The sequence below is a fragment of the Callorhinus ursinus genome, unplaced genomic scaffold, assembly GCF_003265705.2.
Source record: "Callorhinus ursinus isolate GAN/ISIS: 27379988/994484 unplaced genomic scaffold, GSC_fseal_2.0 scaffold12, whole genome shotgun sequence".
Taxonomy (NCBI): Eukaryota; Metazoa; Chordata; class Mammalia; order Carnivora; family Otariidae; genus Callorhinus; species Callorhinus ursinus.
In genome coordinates this window covers 58,184,020-58,203,542 of record NW_027397074.1, presented here as the reverse complement: position 1 = coordinate 58,203,542, position 19,523 = coordinate 58,184,020, and the positions used below count along the sequence as shown (strand labels likewise).

General features: G+C 35.4%; 1 long non-coding RNA gene across 1 annotated transcript in view; it reads right to left on the bottom strand.

Annotated features, from left to right (window-relative positions):
* Positions 1–1,211: 1,211 nt before the first annotated feature.
* LOC141373811 (uncharacterized) overlaps positions 1,212–19,523 on the bottom strand; it is a 53,620-nt gene continuing 35,308 nt past the window's right edge. The window contains exon 6 of the long non-coding RNA XR_012380132.1: positions 1,212–1,713. This is a non-coding gene — a long non-coding RNA (uncharacterized lncRNA). The remainder of the gene's footprint in view (positions 1,714–19,523) is intronic.

Sequence of the window (19,523 nt, the reverse complement as noted above, 5' to 3'; positions counted from 1 at the left end):
CACAAGGGATCAATGCTTTGGGACTCAGAGGGCCACATTTAGGAGAAACGTACCCTCTAAATGATATCATTTATATATTTACTTGAAAACATTTATATTCTGTTCTACAGTAGTAATTAATACCTTCCTAATATAGGATAAAATGAACTCGGGCTCAGAGTGCTACCCAGGAACCCAACAGACTGTTGACAATTCTGTTGCCTTAGTCATTATTTCCTTTTGGGACAAAACTAAACAATGCAGAGATTTGTTCTGGGGTGTGTGTGTGTGTGTGTGTGTGTGTGTGTGTGTGTGCGCGCGCGTTTTCCTTATTAATTCAAATTGACAATAATTGACCAATTAATTCCATGAATCATTGGAACTTTTCTAACTTTTTGGACCTATAAAAACTATGTTCTCTCGAATTAGTTGATACTATATCATGAAGCTACCATGTTCTGGAAAATCAAGCCCCTTTTCTGCTATAGTTCTAAAGATTTTCCAAGAATACTAGTAATCACAGAATCATAGAATTATCCAGACCATTCCTACACTCCAGAGGTTTGGTCCAGAGGAGTGAAGTGAAGGATTTTAGAGGCCATGTGGTAGCCTACTGCCAACATCTATATTGCCCAAAGAAGGGAAATACTGTGCACTAGAGTTGCCAGGGGAGCCTCTCTCTGGTTTTGTCAGAGAGTCTTTTATGAAAAACACAATTAATTCATTCTTCCACTCCAGCACTTTTTAACAGGGTAACAGTTGACAAACTGCCAGGCTTTATTAGCCAGAACAGAAACAGACATCACTATGTCATAATAGTACTAAACAGGAGCTTTTATGTTTTCTACTGCAGCATTGGAAGATTCTGAATTTTTGATGCATTTGCCTTATGTGCCCACCTTGCTTATGAGGCTTAAATTAATATGCTGAACATACGGAGATTTTCAAAACCTTTTATTTTTTCTTACATACATTTTAAATTCTTATAAACATGATACATGCCCATGTTAAAAAAAACATATAGATGAGTTTATAATTAAAAGCCATTGGCCACACCTCATCTTTTCCCACATGTAATTCTGTACCCCAGAGGCAACAGTTTTCTCTTTTAAGTGTTTCCATCTTAAACTTTTTTGCTAGTTAACTTTATATATCGCTATGTTATGTATACTATGAGACTCTTTCTTAATTTTCCATAGACATTGTTTATTGACTTTCTGTTAGATGCAGATTTAGATCAGTTATCTCCTCCACACCCTTGGCACCACCACCGTCACCACCTTCCAGTTGGTTACGGCATGGTTTTAGGACTTCTATTGGTTATTGTTATTTGTGGTTCTCCTGATTACAAACAGTATCTCCACACTCCTTACTTCATGAAAGGACATCAGTGCTCCTGGTCTGCATTTAAACTCTCTTCCTTATTTCCTTGTTTCCATCTCCCAAATTACATCATTTATACTTCCATTTATACATGTCAAGTTGAAAAGCATTTGCATAGTGTTCTGTACTCACAGTTAACACATTCTGATGTATATATAAATTGACTCTAAAGTTGAAAATTGACATATTCTGGTCTATGACTTTTTTTTCTGGCCACCTTCAGTAGTTAGTTATCCCATATCATTCTACTTTTTATCTCCTGAAAAGTCACTGAAAACTCTCTTTTTTTTCACTCATGATTCATCTCTGGTTCTCTTTTGTTGTTCTTCATTTCTTTACTGTTGATAAAATCTAGAGAAGGAAAGAGGATAAAAAAGTGTCTCAGTCCACGTTATCTTTCTTCAGAAGCTCCTTTTTAACTTGGACCCCCCACTCTCTCCCCAGTACATATGTAACAAAAGAAAAGTGTTGTACCAACAATAATCTAACTAAACTCATATTTTCAGTAATCCACTTTTGGAACTCCATTTTATACATACTGTCATTTTACTTCTGAAGTTTAACATTTCATTATTGCTGTAAATTTAGGAAGGAAAATGTTCTAATCCACAACCCCCTGACATGGCAAATGAGAAAGGCAAACAAACTCTGGAAAATGGAAAGAAACATATAAAAACCAACCATTGATTTTAATTGTCTTTTTATTCTGACATTCTTAAAAATATATCAAAAACAAAAATGTTTTCTTTTAAAGTTTTGGCATGGTATCTTGATGCCTTATTTAGTTTCCTCCAATTACAGTTTACAGGCAATTGCCCATTTTGATATCTTCATCTGCACTGCAGGATGAGATAGTAACATACTTTCCTCTGCCTTCTGTAAAGCCTGGTTTACAGTTTTAATAACTCCTTGGAACAAGTTACTGTACAATATAAACATATATTCCTGTTTATTCAGAGTGATAATTTTGTTATTGCTGTATTATGAAAACAACTGTGTTTCTAAATAAAATATATTCATAAATTAAAATCAAGAGATCAGCTTAACTACAATATGTATACAGTCTAAAGTCCCAAGAATTTTGTCTCACAAAATCATCTTGCCTGAAACAGTTGTCTACAATGAAAGCAATGTCTGCATGATTCCTATTTTAAGTATGTCAAATTTGTGTCTCCCTGTTTTCTTATTATTTCCTGAAAGTACTCTTTTTTTTTTGGCGGGGTGGGTATTTTCTTTAACACTTTGTGAGGCTTGAGGAATGTCTTGATGTACCAGAAGGACAGACTACTTTGTCCTGGCCTGAAGGTGGCCTTGTGAAAGCTGACTTCAGAAAAAGGGAGGTGTGTAGCTTAGTGGTAAGGGACCTGGCTTGGAGACCAGATAGTGGTTGCCATTCCTGGCTCATCTTCTTACTGACTACATAACCTTAGACATTTGACTTACTCTTTCAAAGCTTATGAATGGGAACAATAATAGTATTTACCTTAGATAGCTGCTAAGAGGCTAATATAAAGCAATTCATGTAAAATACAGCAAAATGCCCACACTTACAGAATACACATTAAATGTTAGTTATTTTTATTATTATATTAACTTGTTAGTATTAATCCTGTCTGAGCACATAGAAATACCTACACACGTCCTTTAGTTTTTGAGGAACTACATTCTGAGGATAGCTTTCTAGTAGGAAAAGGGTAGGAACTTCTCCTCTTTCACATTATGAACATGATTCAAATTTTGGGAATTGCTTGCATAATGTACCAATGGAAGTATTAAGTCCAACCTTAATCTTTCGCCACTTAGGAGGTCAAGTTTGTATATAGCTTATTTATATCTAAATCCCTGTTTTTATTAAGGTGCTTTCAATGGCTTAACATGGAGATTAGTTTCATAAAACCTGTTTAACTTTCACTTGACATAGCAAACAAATCCCTAAATTTCTAAGCAGAAGTTTGGTGTCCCTGACTAGGTAAAGGAGAGAAGATGAACCCCAGGGTAATGGTGGGAGGCTGAGGGGAAATACTAAAGACTTGATTAAATTCTGGCTGTACCACTAACTTTCTTTGTGATTTAAGTCAAGACACTTTATTTATTCATCACTTTATGCATATTTATTCATTACTTTATGCATATTTATCCTGTACTGTGTTCCAGAAACTAGAATAGAGACAAATAAAATTCCTTTCCTTAGGAAACACAGTTTAGTTTGGAAAGCAGACCAAGTACAATACAACGTATATGACAATACATACACAGTGTGTGACAATCACCAAATGACATGGATGCGTATGTGATGTGTGTGATGGTATGTGGTATAATGTGATACTATGAAATCTGTCTTACTATATTTTATTAGTTTTTGTCATTTTTTTTGTGGGTGTATATATTCTGCTTGATATTTGCTAAGTTTCTGGAATCTTTAAATTTATATCTTGAAGTTAAAAATACAACTACCCTGTGATTCAGCAATCATACTACTGGGTATTTATCCAAAGAACAGAAAAACACTGATTCGAAGGGATATATGCACTCCTATGTTTATAGCAGCATTATTTACAATAACCAAGATATGGAAACAGTCCAAGTGTCCATCAATTGACGAATGGATAAAGAAAATGTGATATATGCACAATGGAATATTATTCAGCCATAAAAAGATTGAAATTTTATCATTTGCAATGACATGGATGGAGCTAGAGTATAATGCTAAGCAAAATAAATCAATCAGAGAAAGACAATGCCATATGACTTCACTCATATGTGCAATTTAAGAAACAAAGCAAACAAGCAAAGGGAAAAAGAGAGAGAGAAAGAGACAAATTGAGAAACAGACTCTTAACTATAGAGAACAAATTGATGGTTACTAGAAGGGAGGTGGGTGGAGGGCTGGGTGAAATAGGTGATGGATATTAAGAAGTGCACTTATGATGGGCACCGGGTGATGTGTGGTTGTTGAATTACTATATTGTATGCCTGAAATTAATATAATGCTGTATGTTAATTAATTGGAATGAAAATAAAAACTTAAAAAGCCAAAAAAATTATATATTTGACAAAATTTGGGAGATTTTCAGTACTTATTTCTTTAAATATTGTTTTTCTGCCCCATTATCTCTCTCCTCTCCCTTCTGGGATTACAAATATATGTATAATATATGTACATATATATACAGGCATACATATCAAAGAAATCTTTTTCTATTCTCCCATAGATTTTCAAGGCTCTGTTAAATTTTCAAAATTTTTTTCTCTTCTTCTTTTTTTCTATTATTTTATATTAAATTCACTGACATCTGTAGTTTAAAAATATTAAATAAATATTGAAGTTCATTTGTCATCTTTAATTTGCTCATAAACTGATCTATTGAAGTTTTATTTTACGTACGTAGTTTTTACTTCTAGAATCTCCATTTGGTATTTTTCCATAGTTTCTATTCCTCTGCTGAGATTTATTACATTTCTTCATTCATCATGAGCATATTTTCTGTTATTGAGCATAGTTATAATATCTGCTTTAAAATACTTGTCTGCTAACTCTAAAATCTGGGTCATCTCAGGGTTTTTTTCCATTGGTTGCCTTTTTTCTACATATGGGTCATGCTTTTATGTTTCTTATAATCTAGGAGTTTTTGATTACATGCTGGACTTTATGAATGATATGTTTTAGAGATGCTGGGATTCTCTTATATTCCTCAGAAGAATGTTCACTTTTGGTTTTAGCTGGCAATAAACTTGGCTAAATTCACACTCCTAGCTCTGTCTCTCCTGTAATGGATAACAGCTAAAATACCTATTTTGTTCTTTTTAGTCCTAACTGGGCGCTTACAGTTTGCCCTGAGTATGTATAATGCAGGGTTCACCAGAAATTTGGGTAGAGTTTATGCACAGCGTTTGGAGCAGTTCCTCTCTTGCTCTTTTCATTTTGGGATTTACCACTCACTTTCCAGCTGCTGTGGTCACCTGCACCCTGTTCTCTCATTCTTTACACCAGAAAGACAGTTGGATTCTATCAGAGTTCTAAATACCCAGCACTGAGCCAAATTGGGCCCTGTCCCGGGACAAAAGTCTCTAAGAAATGGGAGCTCACTCAGTGCTGATCCCTTCTTTGTGTGAATTCTTTCCCGTATCCAGATCCTCCCTGCTTTGGCTTGTTCTCTAGTATTTTTAGGTAATTTTTTTTTTTTATATTTTGTCCAGAGGGTATAATTGTTAATCTGCAGGAAGATTGTCCGATAAGAGTTCCTCAGCCATTACCAGAAAGGGAATTCTTGATTTAGGAAATGTAACTATGCCAAAGTTTAGAGTTAGTTGATTTAAGTACTTATATCTATCTATCTGTCTATCTATCTATCTATCTATCTATCTATCTATCTATCTATCTATCTATGCTGTGGTAGTGGTGTGGTAGTATGCTATAATTTAAGGATGATGCAAGGTACTTTAACTCACCCCTTTAAAGTTTATTTTTAGAGTAAAACAAAGTGATGAAAAGAAGTTTGTCTTAAATATATGACTTAAGTATGCTGTTTATTTGTGTCTGTGTATAGGTGTGTTGTCCAAAATGGTAGTCCTGCTACATGTAGCTACTTAAATTTATTTATTTATTTTTAAAGATTTTATTTATTTATTCATGAGAGACAGAGAGAGAGAGAGAGAGAGAGAGAAGCAGAGGGAGAAACAGGCTCCCAAGGAGCAGGGAGCCCAATGCGGGACTCGATCCCAGGACCCTGGGATCATGACCTGAGCCGAAGGCAGACGCTTAACCATCTGAGCCACCTAGGCTCCCGCTACTTAAATTTAAAATAAAGTAAAATTGGGGTGCCTGGGTGATTTAGTTGATTGACTCTTGATCTCAGCTCAGATCAAGGGAAGTGGAAGAATATTCCATATTTTGATATTCCCTGTGGGCCTGAATATTTGATATTCCCTGTGGGAAACTTCAAATATTAAAACTTGAAGACAACACTGCTTTACTTTCATGAAAAGAAGTACAGCACAAAAGAATTGCACAGAAATTAGTCACATCTTTTTAGACTCTTATCAAAAACTTGTTATGTATCAGGCCTTAGTTATATAAATTCCTCATCTAGGAGTGTTTGTGGAAAAATATTTATACTGCCTTCCCTTTCACCTCTGATGCCAAACTTCCTTTCAAATTACCAGCTTGGAAATCACAGTACATTTTTCTGATTCTGACCCATATCACTCTCCATACTCAGGGCCCTCACCCTATTTTATACTCTTGTAACAGTATAATTTTTTGTTTGTTTTTAATTTTCTATTTAAAGATGAGTTACATTTTAATACCTCATATTAAATATGCATTTCCATGTTTTAAAATTCTTTATTCTACATCAAAGAATTCCTTTGCTAAATGAATTTATTTTCATTTGGAAGGTTTCATCTTTTTAATTAGTATGTATTGATTGTAATTTTTCCCTGATTGCTTTTCCACCATTACCCTTTTTTGTATTCTTTAACATTATATTCGAAATGTTTCAATGGTTTTGAACTCTTAAATTTAACGATGAGGTAAAAGTTTCCTTTTCTAAGGAAGTGACCCATACAAGAGAGGAAGCACTGTGGTCACAATGCTGAAGCTGGAGCCCAGAACTGCTTTCTTGCTCTCTTTGTTATTTCTCAACTACTCTACCGCTTCTTGCTACCAGAAAATGTGACTTGGTGGTACCACCAGCTCAGGCCTCATCAGCCCTCTTTAGAAACAGAATAGACTGAACTGATTGTCTAAAGCTCCTTTAGATCTATATTTGTTATAAAAGAGTAACATCTGTAAAATATATTTTGCCCAGCAAAGGAAAGCATGACCATTATTATTGTGACATACTGTTTCTTAGATGTGAATAGAAGAGTACTCTAAGGAGTACTTGGTAAAACATAACACCAAAATGACCAAAAAAACACCCAAAAAATCTGACTATCAAGTAGAACAAAGATTTTACAGTGGTCCTTAGCCTCACATAAATGAAGGGAACTACTCCTAGCTTGAGATGAACTACTCTCATCAAAACATTTCTTGCTTATTATATAGCCATCATATAAAAAAGAAAAAACAAAGAAAAAAAGTCTGCAGGGAAATCCAGTAGCTTCAAATTACTGAACTTTATTTATTGTATTTAGAGACAAAAACAGGAGATCCCTTATAATTCCATCATGAACCACAAGAACAATAGTTTCAGAACAAGTAAATTTCCCCTTTGATACTCAGCTACAAGGAGATCTTTGAAAGAACTTTCCAGCCATACTTATTTTGGAGATGCAGCTGGATTATTATCCACATGTGGAAGAAACAGGAAGGCCTCATTTCCTCAACATTTTCCCACTCTGCTCTTCAAAGGGAGTGTGAAAATATTTTTATAAAAGAATGGGATTCCCTGGGTTTCCTAATAGTTGAAATTAGCTGCTCTTCATTAAAGTGTTACATTTGTCCCTCTGGGTGGAGCACCTGTGTTTTGGTAACTCATTTTTTTCAAATTCAAAGACATTATGACTACTTGATGAATATGTATAATTGCTGTAGATTTTTGTGAGTCTCATAGCAGATCAATGTATTACCCATTAAAAGAATCAAGGGAAACGCTACCTTAAACAGAAAATTGGAAGAATCAATCACTACTCTATTTAGAAATGAATTTCTCCATCATGGTAGCATATCTAATTTAGGGTGATTTATGATTTACTTCTCTTTCTTTTACTTCTTTGAATTTTAACTTTGTCAATAATAAATATTTGTTGTATGATAAAGGAGGAGAAAGAACAAGAAAATGAAGCATTTACCTATTCTATTTTACTCATGAGACAAAGAAGGCCAGACTTAACAACCTAAAGGACTTTAGTCGAGTCTTCAGCATATCATTCTCTCTGATAGATGTATTTCACCATTGTTATACCATCTAGATAAGTGTTGTTCAACAGAACTTTGTGGTGATGGAGACATTCTGTGTCTGTGGTACGCAGTACTCTAGCCACATGTGGCTAGTGGCTACTGAGCACTTACGATATAGCTATTGTGACTGAGGAATTAAATCTTTAGTATAGCCAGGTATGACTAATGGCTTTCATATTGGACAGTTCAGACTTAGATATATCCAAAACAAAAATCAGTCATAGGCATCTAAAAAGTATTGTAGCACTGTTTGTGATTACACAAACCTGCATTTGTTTATATACATAGTTTGGATATTTATTTTCTCTATAAATTATTGTATGTGTCTATAAAATAGAAGTCCATATTTATTAAAAGTAAACTAGAATCTTGTTGTAAAACTATTAGTTATAGGAGAAAGTGGGAATAATACAGGTGGGGCACCTGGCTGCTCAGTTGGTAGAGCATGTGACTCTTAATCTCAGGGTTGTGAGTTCAAGCCCACATGAGAGGTGGAGTTTACATGAAAAAAAAGAATAATGTGGGTCAGAATTAAAAGTAAATACTACAACAATCTTTAAAGTCTTTAAGAGAGTCACAAGCCATTGTCCTTGATTCTAATAATTCAGAAAAGCTCAGGTATATGTTAAAACATGTTAGAACCTCAACAACTCTAGTAGTAGGGGAAGGAAATAAGCTAGGAGTAAGCGAGACAGAGATTGGTGAAACTTTCATCTGTGGGACCTGACCTTGCATGAATAGTGAGAGATGTACAGCAAGAATGACCTTGATTTTAATGGGGGTCACTATGGAAGGAGGTATATGTAAGTGTAAGCTAATATCATTAAAATAATTAGGTCTTTGAATTTATGAATAGGGAACCTTTAGTCATATTCTTGCTTCTGGTAGGTGCGGTGGGTTTTTGTAAGCCATAAGACGAAGAATCAGAGAGAGATAGGCGTGAACATTGGGGAATGCCTCAAGATTGAGGAGTAGACTATGCTATGAATAGAGTTCATGCTACTCCCAAGGGTAGTGGAAAATGTGCCAGGACATATTTTGAAATATTTGACAAGTAGAATGGTTTGCATTTTTTGGTATTGAGAGGAGGGGGGATGGTGGTGATGGAAAGAGAAACAGCAGTCCAAATTGGTAATTGCTACCCTATTAATAATTTTTTTTAAAAGTAAGTTTCATGAAGAAAGAGACTATATTTGTTTAACTCCCATATGTCTAATACCTGATACAGAGCCTTGCATGTTGTTGGTACTCTACAAATGTTCATTAGATGAATAAATAAAAAGGCTTTTTAAAAGAAGCTGGATCTCATAGAGAGGATGGCCTCCTGCATTGGTGTGGATGTTGGACTAGATGACCTTTAACATCTTCTGATTCTGAGATGACATGATTTCATGACTTGATATTAGTTCCAGCCAAAACTTCTGGATATGAAGCTAATGAAATTTCTTAGGATCTAAGCATTATTTGCTATAACAACATAGGTATTGTTTGATCTTTTAAAAATTAACATAAACATGTTAGTTGACTTTAATAAAGCATCATGTTTTCAGGATCAAAGTGAATCAACAGATTTTGGTGTTACGAAGTTCAATGTTTTACTCTATTATTTTCAAAACCCTCTAAGAAATGACTGAGGTATTCCTAACTGATCTGGATCAGTTCAAAGAAAATTAGTAAGGTAAAGTTTCCTTGGAATACATTTCATCCTCTTTAACACTTCTTTTATTCCTTTATCCACTCTTGTCTGTCAGGAAGCACCCAATGCTCTCACTTTTCCTCATCCACCTAGTTTGACAAATCTCTTCCAGAGTTCCTATCATGTCAGATCTAAACTTGTTAGCATTGATTACACAGCCCTCCAGGGTCTGACTTTGCCTATCTGCAGGTCCATACTGAGGCACCTTGTATTTGATGAATACAGTGTGTTGAGCTGTATCACATCTCTTTTCCTCTACATGGTACAGTCCCTTTTGTCTTCATTAAGAGCCCTTTATTCCCCTCTGCCTAATACCAATATCTCTGGAAAATTCCATTTTATTCTGGAAGCACACCTTTCTCTCTAATCCTCATTTGTTTTCTTGCCCCCCACCATACCATATATTTTGCTATATGATAGCACTTATCAGTGTCTTGCAGTCTTAAAATTTTCCTGTATGGGACTCCAACTACTTGCAGGCTGTGAATAAGTTAAGGGGAGTGAGCATAACTTAGTTATGGAGCTCAGATGGCCACTCCAATGGAAATGCCATGAGGGGAGAGACTCTGTTTTGCTTACTACTGTAACCTACGAGTTTAGAACAATATCCAGCTTACTGCAGTTGTTAAATGAATGTATCTATACATCCAGTATCTTTCATAATAGAGAGACTTAATTATTTGCTGAATGACTGAATGGTTCAGAAGTTCTAGGTTCTGTCCTGGATGTACTAGCAGTCCATACTTGATTTTAAGAGTTAATCTGGTTGTGAAATTTACACTGAAATTTGCAGGTTCTTCAGGACCAGAAAGACTTTAATAAAGGCTACCTTCTATTGAGGCATTGACAGTGTATTAGATACTGTTCTAAGTATTTTACATGTATTAACTCATTTTTTGTTAATTCATTGTTATTAACTTGTAACATTGTGAAACAAGCATTATTATCCCCATTTTACAGATGATGGAAATGAGGCACAGCAAGTCTACATGATTCTCTAAGGTCACACAACTGGGGAATACAGAGCTGGGAGTCTGGCAGGCAGTGTGGTTTCAAAGTCCCTTCTCTTTATCTCTGTATTAGCTGCTTCTTTGTAGTGTCTTTATAGTCATTTTCTATATTACCCACTTTTATCCCTGGTGATGCCTTAGTTGTAAGTTGCAGAAAACCCATTTCAAAATGTAGAGGATTTATTGGCTCATGGAACCAAAATGTTCACAGATAAGTCAGACTCTAGGATAGCTTATCTGGGTTGTGGTTTGGTTCCCTATGATTCTCACAGCCCTGTATTTCTCGAGATGTCAGCCTCATCCTCAACTAGGTGGAGGAAATGGTAGGGAATTGACTATCGTCGTTCTAGGAGCTATCATCTAGAGGAAGAGACATTATCTTCAATTGTTCCCCTGAAGAGAAAACTGTCACAGAACACCTCTAAATACTTCTTTTAGCCTCACAGACAGAAATTAGGTCATATACCCTCTAGTACCAATGGCCAGTGAGTGGATGGGTTTGTGCAGATCAGTGCATGCCTGAACTTCCTACCTCACCTCTAGATCCAGTGATGAAGTCAGCTTTCCCTGAAGTATGTGAATTTCTTATGAAACATATGAATAAACAAACTGAAGGTGGTTGTGGGGGAGATGGAGGAATGGATATTAGGCAGGGAACCCCAATTCTTACTACATTCCTCATTTTGAGGATGCTGGCCCTTAGAGATATGGTGACTTATCACAAAGTTGGTTAAAGATCCATTTATTGTTGAGCTATAAATTTCTAAATTACAACAGTATTTTCAGGAAATCTTTAAAAATCATGTCTTATTAAAACTCTTCAGGGCAAATAGCATTTAGCTCTAAATTTTTACAAAATATGAAATTAAGACTACTAAGAAGTTGGATTTTTTAGTTAAATATGAGAGAGAAAACAGTTTGAAAATAAAACTGAATGTTATATAATTCTCATTGAATACTTAGTAATATTTATAATTATAAAAACCGTATATATACTACTATGTAGTAAAATCTGCAACATAGCTTACTAATTTAGATTTGATTTTCAATTTTGCCATGAACCCCTGTGCAAGTAAATATAACCAAAATCTTTCTGAAAAGCAGGTGGTTAGGATATATCACAGAATTTCTGCTCATCAGCCCATTGAAATCTAAGTTCTTCCATGTTTCACTGAAATTACATATGCAGGGGAGCCTGGGTGGCTCAGTCGTTAAGCGTCTGCCTTCAGCTCAGGTCATGATCCCAGGGTCCTGGGATCGAGCCCCACATTGGGCTCTCTGCTCGGCGGGAAGCCTGCTTCTCCCTCTTCCATTCCCCCTGCTTGTGTTCCCTCTCTCGCTGTGTCTCTCTTTGTCAAATAAATAAAATCTTAAAAAAAAAACAAAACAAAGAAATTACATATGCCATGTTTAAAAGTGACCTCAAAGCTAACTCTAGTAGACGTGCATTCATATGGTCACTTATTTAATAAGTTCTATAGTTGAGCGCCAAACTCTTGGGGATAGGGTGGTGGATACTTGTCAGTTGTATGTGAATTCTCTATGGATTCTCAGGATTTCTTTCCTGAGAGGCTTTCCCGTAATTTGTGCCTCCCTCCCTTATGGAGCCTTCTTATAGCCTGCCAGCAAAACAATTTTTATAAAACTCAAATTCAGTTATACCTTGTTTCTTTCTTTCTTTTTTTTTTTTGGCCCCAGTATAATTAACATACAGTGTTATATCAATTTCAGGTGTACAATATAGTGATTCAACATTACTCAGTGCTCATCACGACAAATGTACTCTTAATCCCGTCACCCATTTCACCCATCCCCCCAACCACCTCACCTTTGGTAACCTCAATTTGTTCTCTATAGTTGAGTCTGGTTTTTTGTTTGTCTTCTTTATCTACGTTCATCCGTTTTGTTTCTTAAACAAGACAAATCGTATGGTCTTTGTCTTTTCTGACTGACTTATTTCACTTAGCATTATATCCTCTAGATCCATCCATGTTACTGCAAATGTCAAGATTTCATTCTTTTTTATGGCTGAGTAATACCATTGTATGTGTATATACCACATCTTCTTTATCCATTCATCTATAGATTGACATTTGAGTTGCTTCCATGTTTTAGCTATTTTAAATAATGCAATGAACGTATCTTTTTAAATTAGTGTTTTCATATTCTTTGAGTAAATACTCAGTAGTGGAATTACAAATCATATGGTAGTTCTATTTTTAATTTTTGAAGAATCTCCATACTGTTTTCCACAGTGGCTGCACCAGTTTGCATTCTCACCAACAGTGCACAAGGATTCCTTTTTCTCCGTATCTTCACCAACACTTTGACTTTAGCCATTCTCACAGGTGTGAGGCTATATCTCACTGTGGTTTTGATTTGCATTTCCCTGATGATGAGTGATGTTGAGCATCTCTTCATGTGTCTGTTGGCCATCTATATGTCTTCTTTGGAAAAATGTCTGTTCATGTCTTCTGCCCATTTATTAATTGGATTATTTGGGGTTTTGGTGTTAAGTTACATAAGTTCTTTATATATTTTTGGATATTAACCCCTTATCAGATATGTCATTTGCAAATATCTTCTCCAATTCAGTAGCTTGTTTTTTGTTTTGTTGTTTCCTTTGCTGTTCAGACGCTTTTTATTTTGATGTAATTCCAATAGTTTATTTTTGCTTTTGTTTCCCTTGCCTCAGGAGACATTATCTAGAAAAAATGTTGCTATGGCTCATGTCAGAGAAATTACCACATGTGCTCTCTTCTAGGATTTTTATGGTTTCAGGTCCCACATTTAGGTCTTTAGTCCATTTCAAGTTTAGTCTTGTGTATGGTTTGAGAAAATGGTCCAGTTTCATTCTTTTGCATGTAGCTGTCCAGTTTTTCCAACACCATTTCAATTATACATAATTTCTGCTTAAATAATTTCAGTGGCTTCCCGAGACTTAAAGGAAAATATTTAAAATCCTTACAGTAGTTTACAGATGTTTTCACAAGACCTGAACCTGACTTCCCAGCTACATCTTGTATCACTCTTTCACACATACACCCTGAAACCTGCCCACTTTGCTTTAAATAGAGATTTTTAAAAAAAATACTGTGCCTTTTACATGCTGGCCCTTCTGGGAGATCCTTTCCTGTTCTTCTGTATTTACCTAAATCCTATTCATGCTTCAAGAACCAGCTCAAATATTACTTATTTTGTGCCTGCTTGTGCAAACTCTGTAGGCAGAGCTATTTATCATTTATTATATTCCCATAAAACTTGATGTGACTCTATTGTTCCATTTAATTTATCACATTGTAATTTTTTTTATATAACTTTCTTGTGAAACAAGAGATAGTGTTGGTCTTTGTAACCCTGAGTTATCATTTTATCAATATACCAATCTGACCAATGAACACTTTTATTGTTTCTAAAAAATATTTTCTTTTTTTTTTTTCTTTTTTTTTTATTTTTATTATTATTTATTTAAGAGAGAGAGAGAGAGAGAGAGAGAGAGAGAGAGAGAGAAACAGCATGAGGGGAGAGGGTCAGAGGGAGAAGCAGGCTCCCCGCTGAGCCGGGAGCCCGATGTGGGACTCGATCCCAGGACTCTGGGATCATGACCTGAGCCGAAGGCAGTCGCTTAACCAACTGAGCCACCCAGGCGCCCTCTAAAAAATATTTTCTGAGTACTTTTTCTAGGCCAGTCACTGAATTCATAGTTAGCTCCAAAATATGACATGAGGACTTCATTTTATTTTTAATAATCCAGGTGCTTTTTGAACAGTTTGATGTTTATTTTGGCATTGGTGATCTTCCAAGATGTATCAGAGTGAGAAATGCCACTGCCAGAAGTTGACTGTGTAGTAGAAATTTTTTCCCCTGTATATAAAAATATCCTGATAAGTGTGATTTGATATCCTTCCAACATACTATTTATGATGATGGCAATTCAGTATTAAAATCACTGGCATTTCCTTCCTTTCCTCCTAGATAATTCTTATGCCTCTCACATAGTTGAATATAACAATGTTTCAATTTTTTTATATTTTTGTCTGTAGATTATGGACTGCAAAAATTCCAGGGAGAAAAAAAGAAAATATCTTCATTTTGAATTAACACTCTTATTTGGCCTTCAGATTATAAAATTTTATTAGGAGCTTTAGTGAATCCGTCCAGAGTTCTCTGATTGATTTATGAAGCTGAAAAATGTATTTCATGAAAGAAAAATTGTGGTACACTTAAGTGATTTTTTTAAAAAGTTCCATTGAAGAATAAGCCTTGGGCTCATAACTCCTAATTCTGAATCCATCAAGGCATGCTGCTTCTGTTCATGAATATTTTTATTTTAAATATACACAAAGTATGAAAAGTTTATGCTATTTCCCTATTATAAAAAGCATTAATTATGAGCACTACATTGAAAAATCATTAGATGATATTTCAGAATTAGTTCAATCATTTTCTAGTTACTATGGAATGTATTCATCTTCCCTCTAGTTAATGATTTTAGAAGTGGAATTGGACTTTCTTTTCAAATTTTCAAGAAGTACTTTGTTGTAACTGATTTTCTTACAAAGAGAGTTTTGATTCTTCCTTCTTTACAATTACTTGCCTAGAGGATGAATATATTCCATCAAAGCATAAAGAAATGCTACCCTTACCAAATAATTATTGTATCAAATAAAATTAGGACAACACTTACCAGGCTTTTAGAGAAATTTGGGTTTTAAAACAATCCAAAGCTAGGTTAATGCTGAATGATCATTTCACAGAGACTGGTCATCAGCAGGGAGTCTAAGAAAGGCAGTCTGAATTTTAATGTTAATTAGAGAGAATTTAATCTTCCTATTCCTTTGTAAATAGATTGGCAATACAGTGCTCTGTTGAGTTTTGTGCTTGTTAGTCCTGGATGTTAGAGCACTAGGGTGTGCCCTTTTGGGTCTCTCTCTCTCTGTCAAGCCTTGAGAAATGTAGTCTGGTGGTACAAAGTGAAGCATTAAGGCAATGAAAAACAGTGTGACAGACATAATTGTTTTACTTTGTCCCTGCCAACTATTAGTAACAGGCCTTAGACTGCACCTGTATCTCTACGAATTGGACTAAGGATCTCACCACACACACAAAAAGAGTTAACTATATGAGGTGATGGATGCATTGATTGTCTTGACTTTGGTAATCCTTTCACAATGTATATGTATGTTAAATCATCACATTGTACACTTTAAATTTGTACAATTAGGTTTGTCAGTTATTCCTTAGGAAATCTGGAAAAAAATAAATACGATAAAAAAGAAAAGATATCTGAACAAAGGAAAGATCCTTCCAGGAAAGACAGGAAAGAGAATTTAATGTTTCATCAATCAGGCTAATCACAGCCTCTCTTGAGCTAACCAGTTGGCCTACTTGAAGTACTAGCTCTGCTGTCCCTACATGAAGACAAACTACAGCACACCATGCAGATCAGACTCAAGCTAATAGCACATTTGAGACAACCCTACTCAGTCTTATTGCAGAGACAAGAAATGTATGGCAAGATGGCATAGGAAGTATTAATTTGTGGTGGAGTAATAGTTCAAATATAACTGATATGAACTTTTTTCTTCTCCCTGTTGAACTGCCACCTTCTTCCTATTGGGCAATGAGGGAGGGGTGCACCTGCTGCTCAGAGAAGGAAGTCCCCACAGGTGAGAACAAAGCACTTCTACATTCTATAGCCTAAGGTTTTATAAGGCAAAAGCTATCTCAGTTTAAGAGCAAAAGGATTTGATGTAGGTCCACTAGCAGGGAGAATAGGTGTCTTTCTCCTCTTCATACTAGATAAAGAAACTTCAAAGGAAGAGGAGAGTTTAGAAATTAAGTAAATTAGTATTGTAGTGACCACATGATTTGTTATTCCCCATTAGGAGTCTGGTTTGTGGGGAAGTGTGGCATGGGGAGGAGATGATATAATTAACTTTAAGTAAGAATATGAGAATAAATGGTCTTGTGCCCTACTACTCATTGGGAATCTTGAAAGGCAGCAGCCTCATATATGTAGAACACTCTACTAGGGATAGTAAAATGGTGTATCTGCATTTGGGAGGAGGGACAAGTTGACCAAAAGATCTTGGGACTGGGAAAGCAGTAAGCAGGATCATACCAGCAATGGGTAAGGATTAGCAATGATAAAGTGCCAGGTGACCCACCCACTGACAATTATTCTCTGAGTGTAAGTTATGCTTCACACATACTCCTCAGTTCCATATGAATCAAGTCACATCATTAAAAGGGATCTCGGCATACGATGGAGAAAAAGGAAGACTCCAAAGACTTTTTGTTCCCACCATCACTGTAGGGTGGCAATTCCACATATCCCCTTGACTAAGGAATATGGGTCAGGGATAAAACAGGAACACATATACCTTAAATGTGAATGAAAAAAAATGGGTTTGGTTTAAAGAAATAACAGGATTGGACTAAGAAAAATGGAATTTGAATAAACTGAGATTTTTTTTATAATGCAGATATAGGAGCTCATGATAGATAATGAATTTGTTAGATGAAATAAAATTATATGTTCACAAAACTGAGAATTTTGTGGACCATTGTGTGAAAAATGTACACACATGTAGAATAATTAGCAGAGAGCAAGATGGCTGAGTGTGTGTGTGTGTGGTTATGTGGGTGTATCCAGAATAATTAGAAAGCAAGAGTTTTGTGAAATTCATGTCAGGAATGCTGTCATGATTAGATTAAACCTGATCATTCTTAAGGTGCTTAATTATAAAACTATATTTGGCATACCTGAGCCAGTTATTTCTTTTCCTTTTCTGTGTTTCTGTTGAAATCTGAAAGTTTTTTAGCAATGTTTTTCCTTGTAATGAAGGGTAGTGAGCATATGTGTTGTCTCTGATGAGAGAAAGACAGATAGAGAGACAGAGACAGAGGGAAACAGAGAGGTCCTAGGAGCAGCAAGAAGCCCCAAACCCAGAAGACATGCTACTGCTAGCATTCTGCTCTCTGCCTAGTAGCATAGGTCACCCTTCCTTTATGATAACCAATTGCAAAATCCTATGATAAATGCTTGAAATCACACGGAAGCAAAAAAGGGATTCTAACACACCAGGAATCACCAAATAATTGAGAAAAACAAAATTGAGGAAACTGAACTAATGGAGAAAACAGAAAACTTAAAAAAATCATTAATATCTTAAGGGACATTCAAGAGATAGCATATCAATAAAACAAGAGCAGGAGATTCCAAGAATAAAAGATTTCAAGAGGCGCCTGGGTGGCTCAGTCGGTTAAGCCCCTGCCTTCAGCTCAGGTCATGATCCTAGGGTCCTGGGATCAAGCCCCACATTGGGCTCCTTGCTTAGCAGGGAGTCTGCTTCTCCCTCTATCCCTCCCTCAGCTTGTGCTCTCTCTCTCTGTGTGTCAAAGAAGTAACTAAAATCTTAAAAAAAAAAGAATAAAAGATTTGAAAAAATAAAAAATATGAGAATCAAAATTTATATCGATGACTAACAAAATAAATCATAGCAATACTAATATCAGGTAAAATATAATCTAAAGAATACATTAATTTAACATTGCTTTCCATTTCATCCTTAGTTCTAAATTAATTCTTCACATACTATTGTACACCATGGGACAGACTCTATCTTGTTCACTATTGTGTCCTAGCTAATTACCTTATACTTAGTAAGTACAATAACTTTTCTTTAATTTGATTGAATTTAACCTAAGTCATATGATCTCCTTTTTCAGTAAACTAGATTGAGGAACGATATAACTTAGTTTTCTCTGTGTGGGGGTCATTAAGGGATAAATATAAGTGAAAATTTCAAACTCTTTTATAGCAATTTCATATATATAGTGATGCCTTTTTTAGTTCTGTGCCTCAGCCTTATTAATTTGCTTCTGGAATGCTATTTTAAATTTATCTTTATGATTATACTTCTAAGGTCAAATGACTCACAGCTACACTGGGTCTGTAAAGGCTATGGTGACATTGGCTTTAAGCCCAGATAGAAAAAAAATGCCTTTGACTTCCAGTGAGTGGAATTTCTGAGTCACACATCCTTGCCCTGCTTCATATGCAGATGTATCCTCAGAAGATGAGAGCCATTCTGAAGAGGCATTTCCCTGTTTTGGTCAAGGGTCTCCAAAAACAATTAATTATTTAATTTCTTCTAAAGGTTTTTGTTTTGTTTTGTTTTTTTGTCTTAGTGCAATATTCTAAGAGATTCATTTCAGGAGCTCTTAATGTATTTATCACCTACTTTTCTAATGGAATTCACAAGGACATAAGAAATTATTATCTAGACCTCAACTTTCTATTCCCTGAGGAGCCAGATGCTGCCAACAAGACTGTAGGAGAATCCTACAGAAGTTTGCTATGTGATGACTTTATTGTGACAATGTGTTGATTTCTCTTGAAAGTCAAATCCATTTAGTGAGATTATATCATTTACACAAAGGGGTAATAACTAAAAAACACATCCATCCAGTGGAGACAGGGAATTTTTATAATGTAGTCAAACTTTAAATCTAGAATACCCACATATTATGTCAAAATGCATCT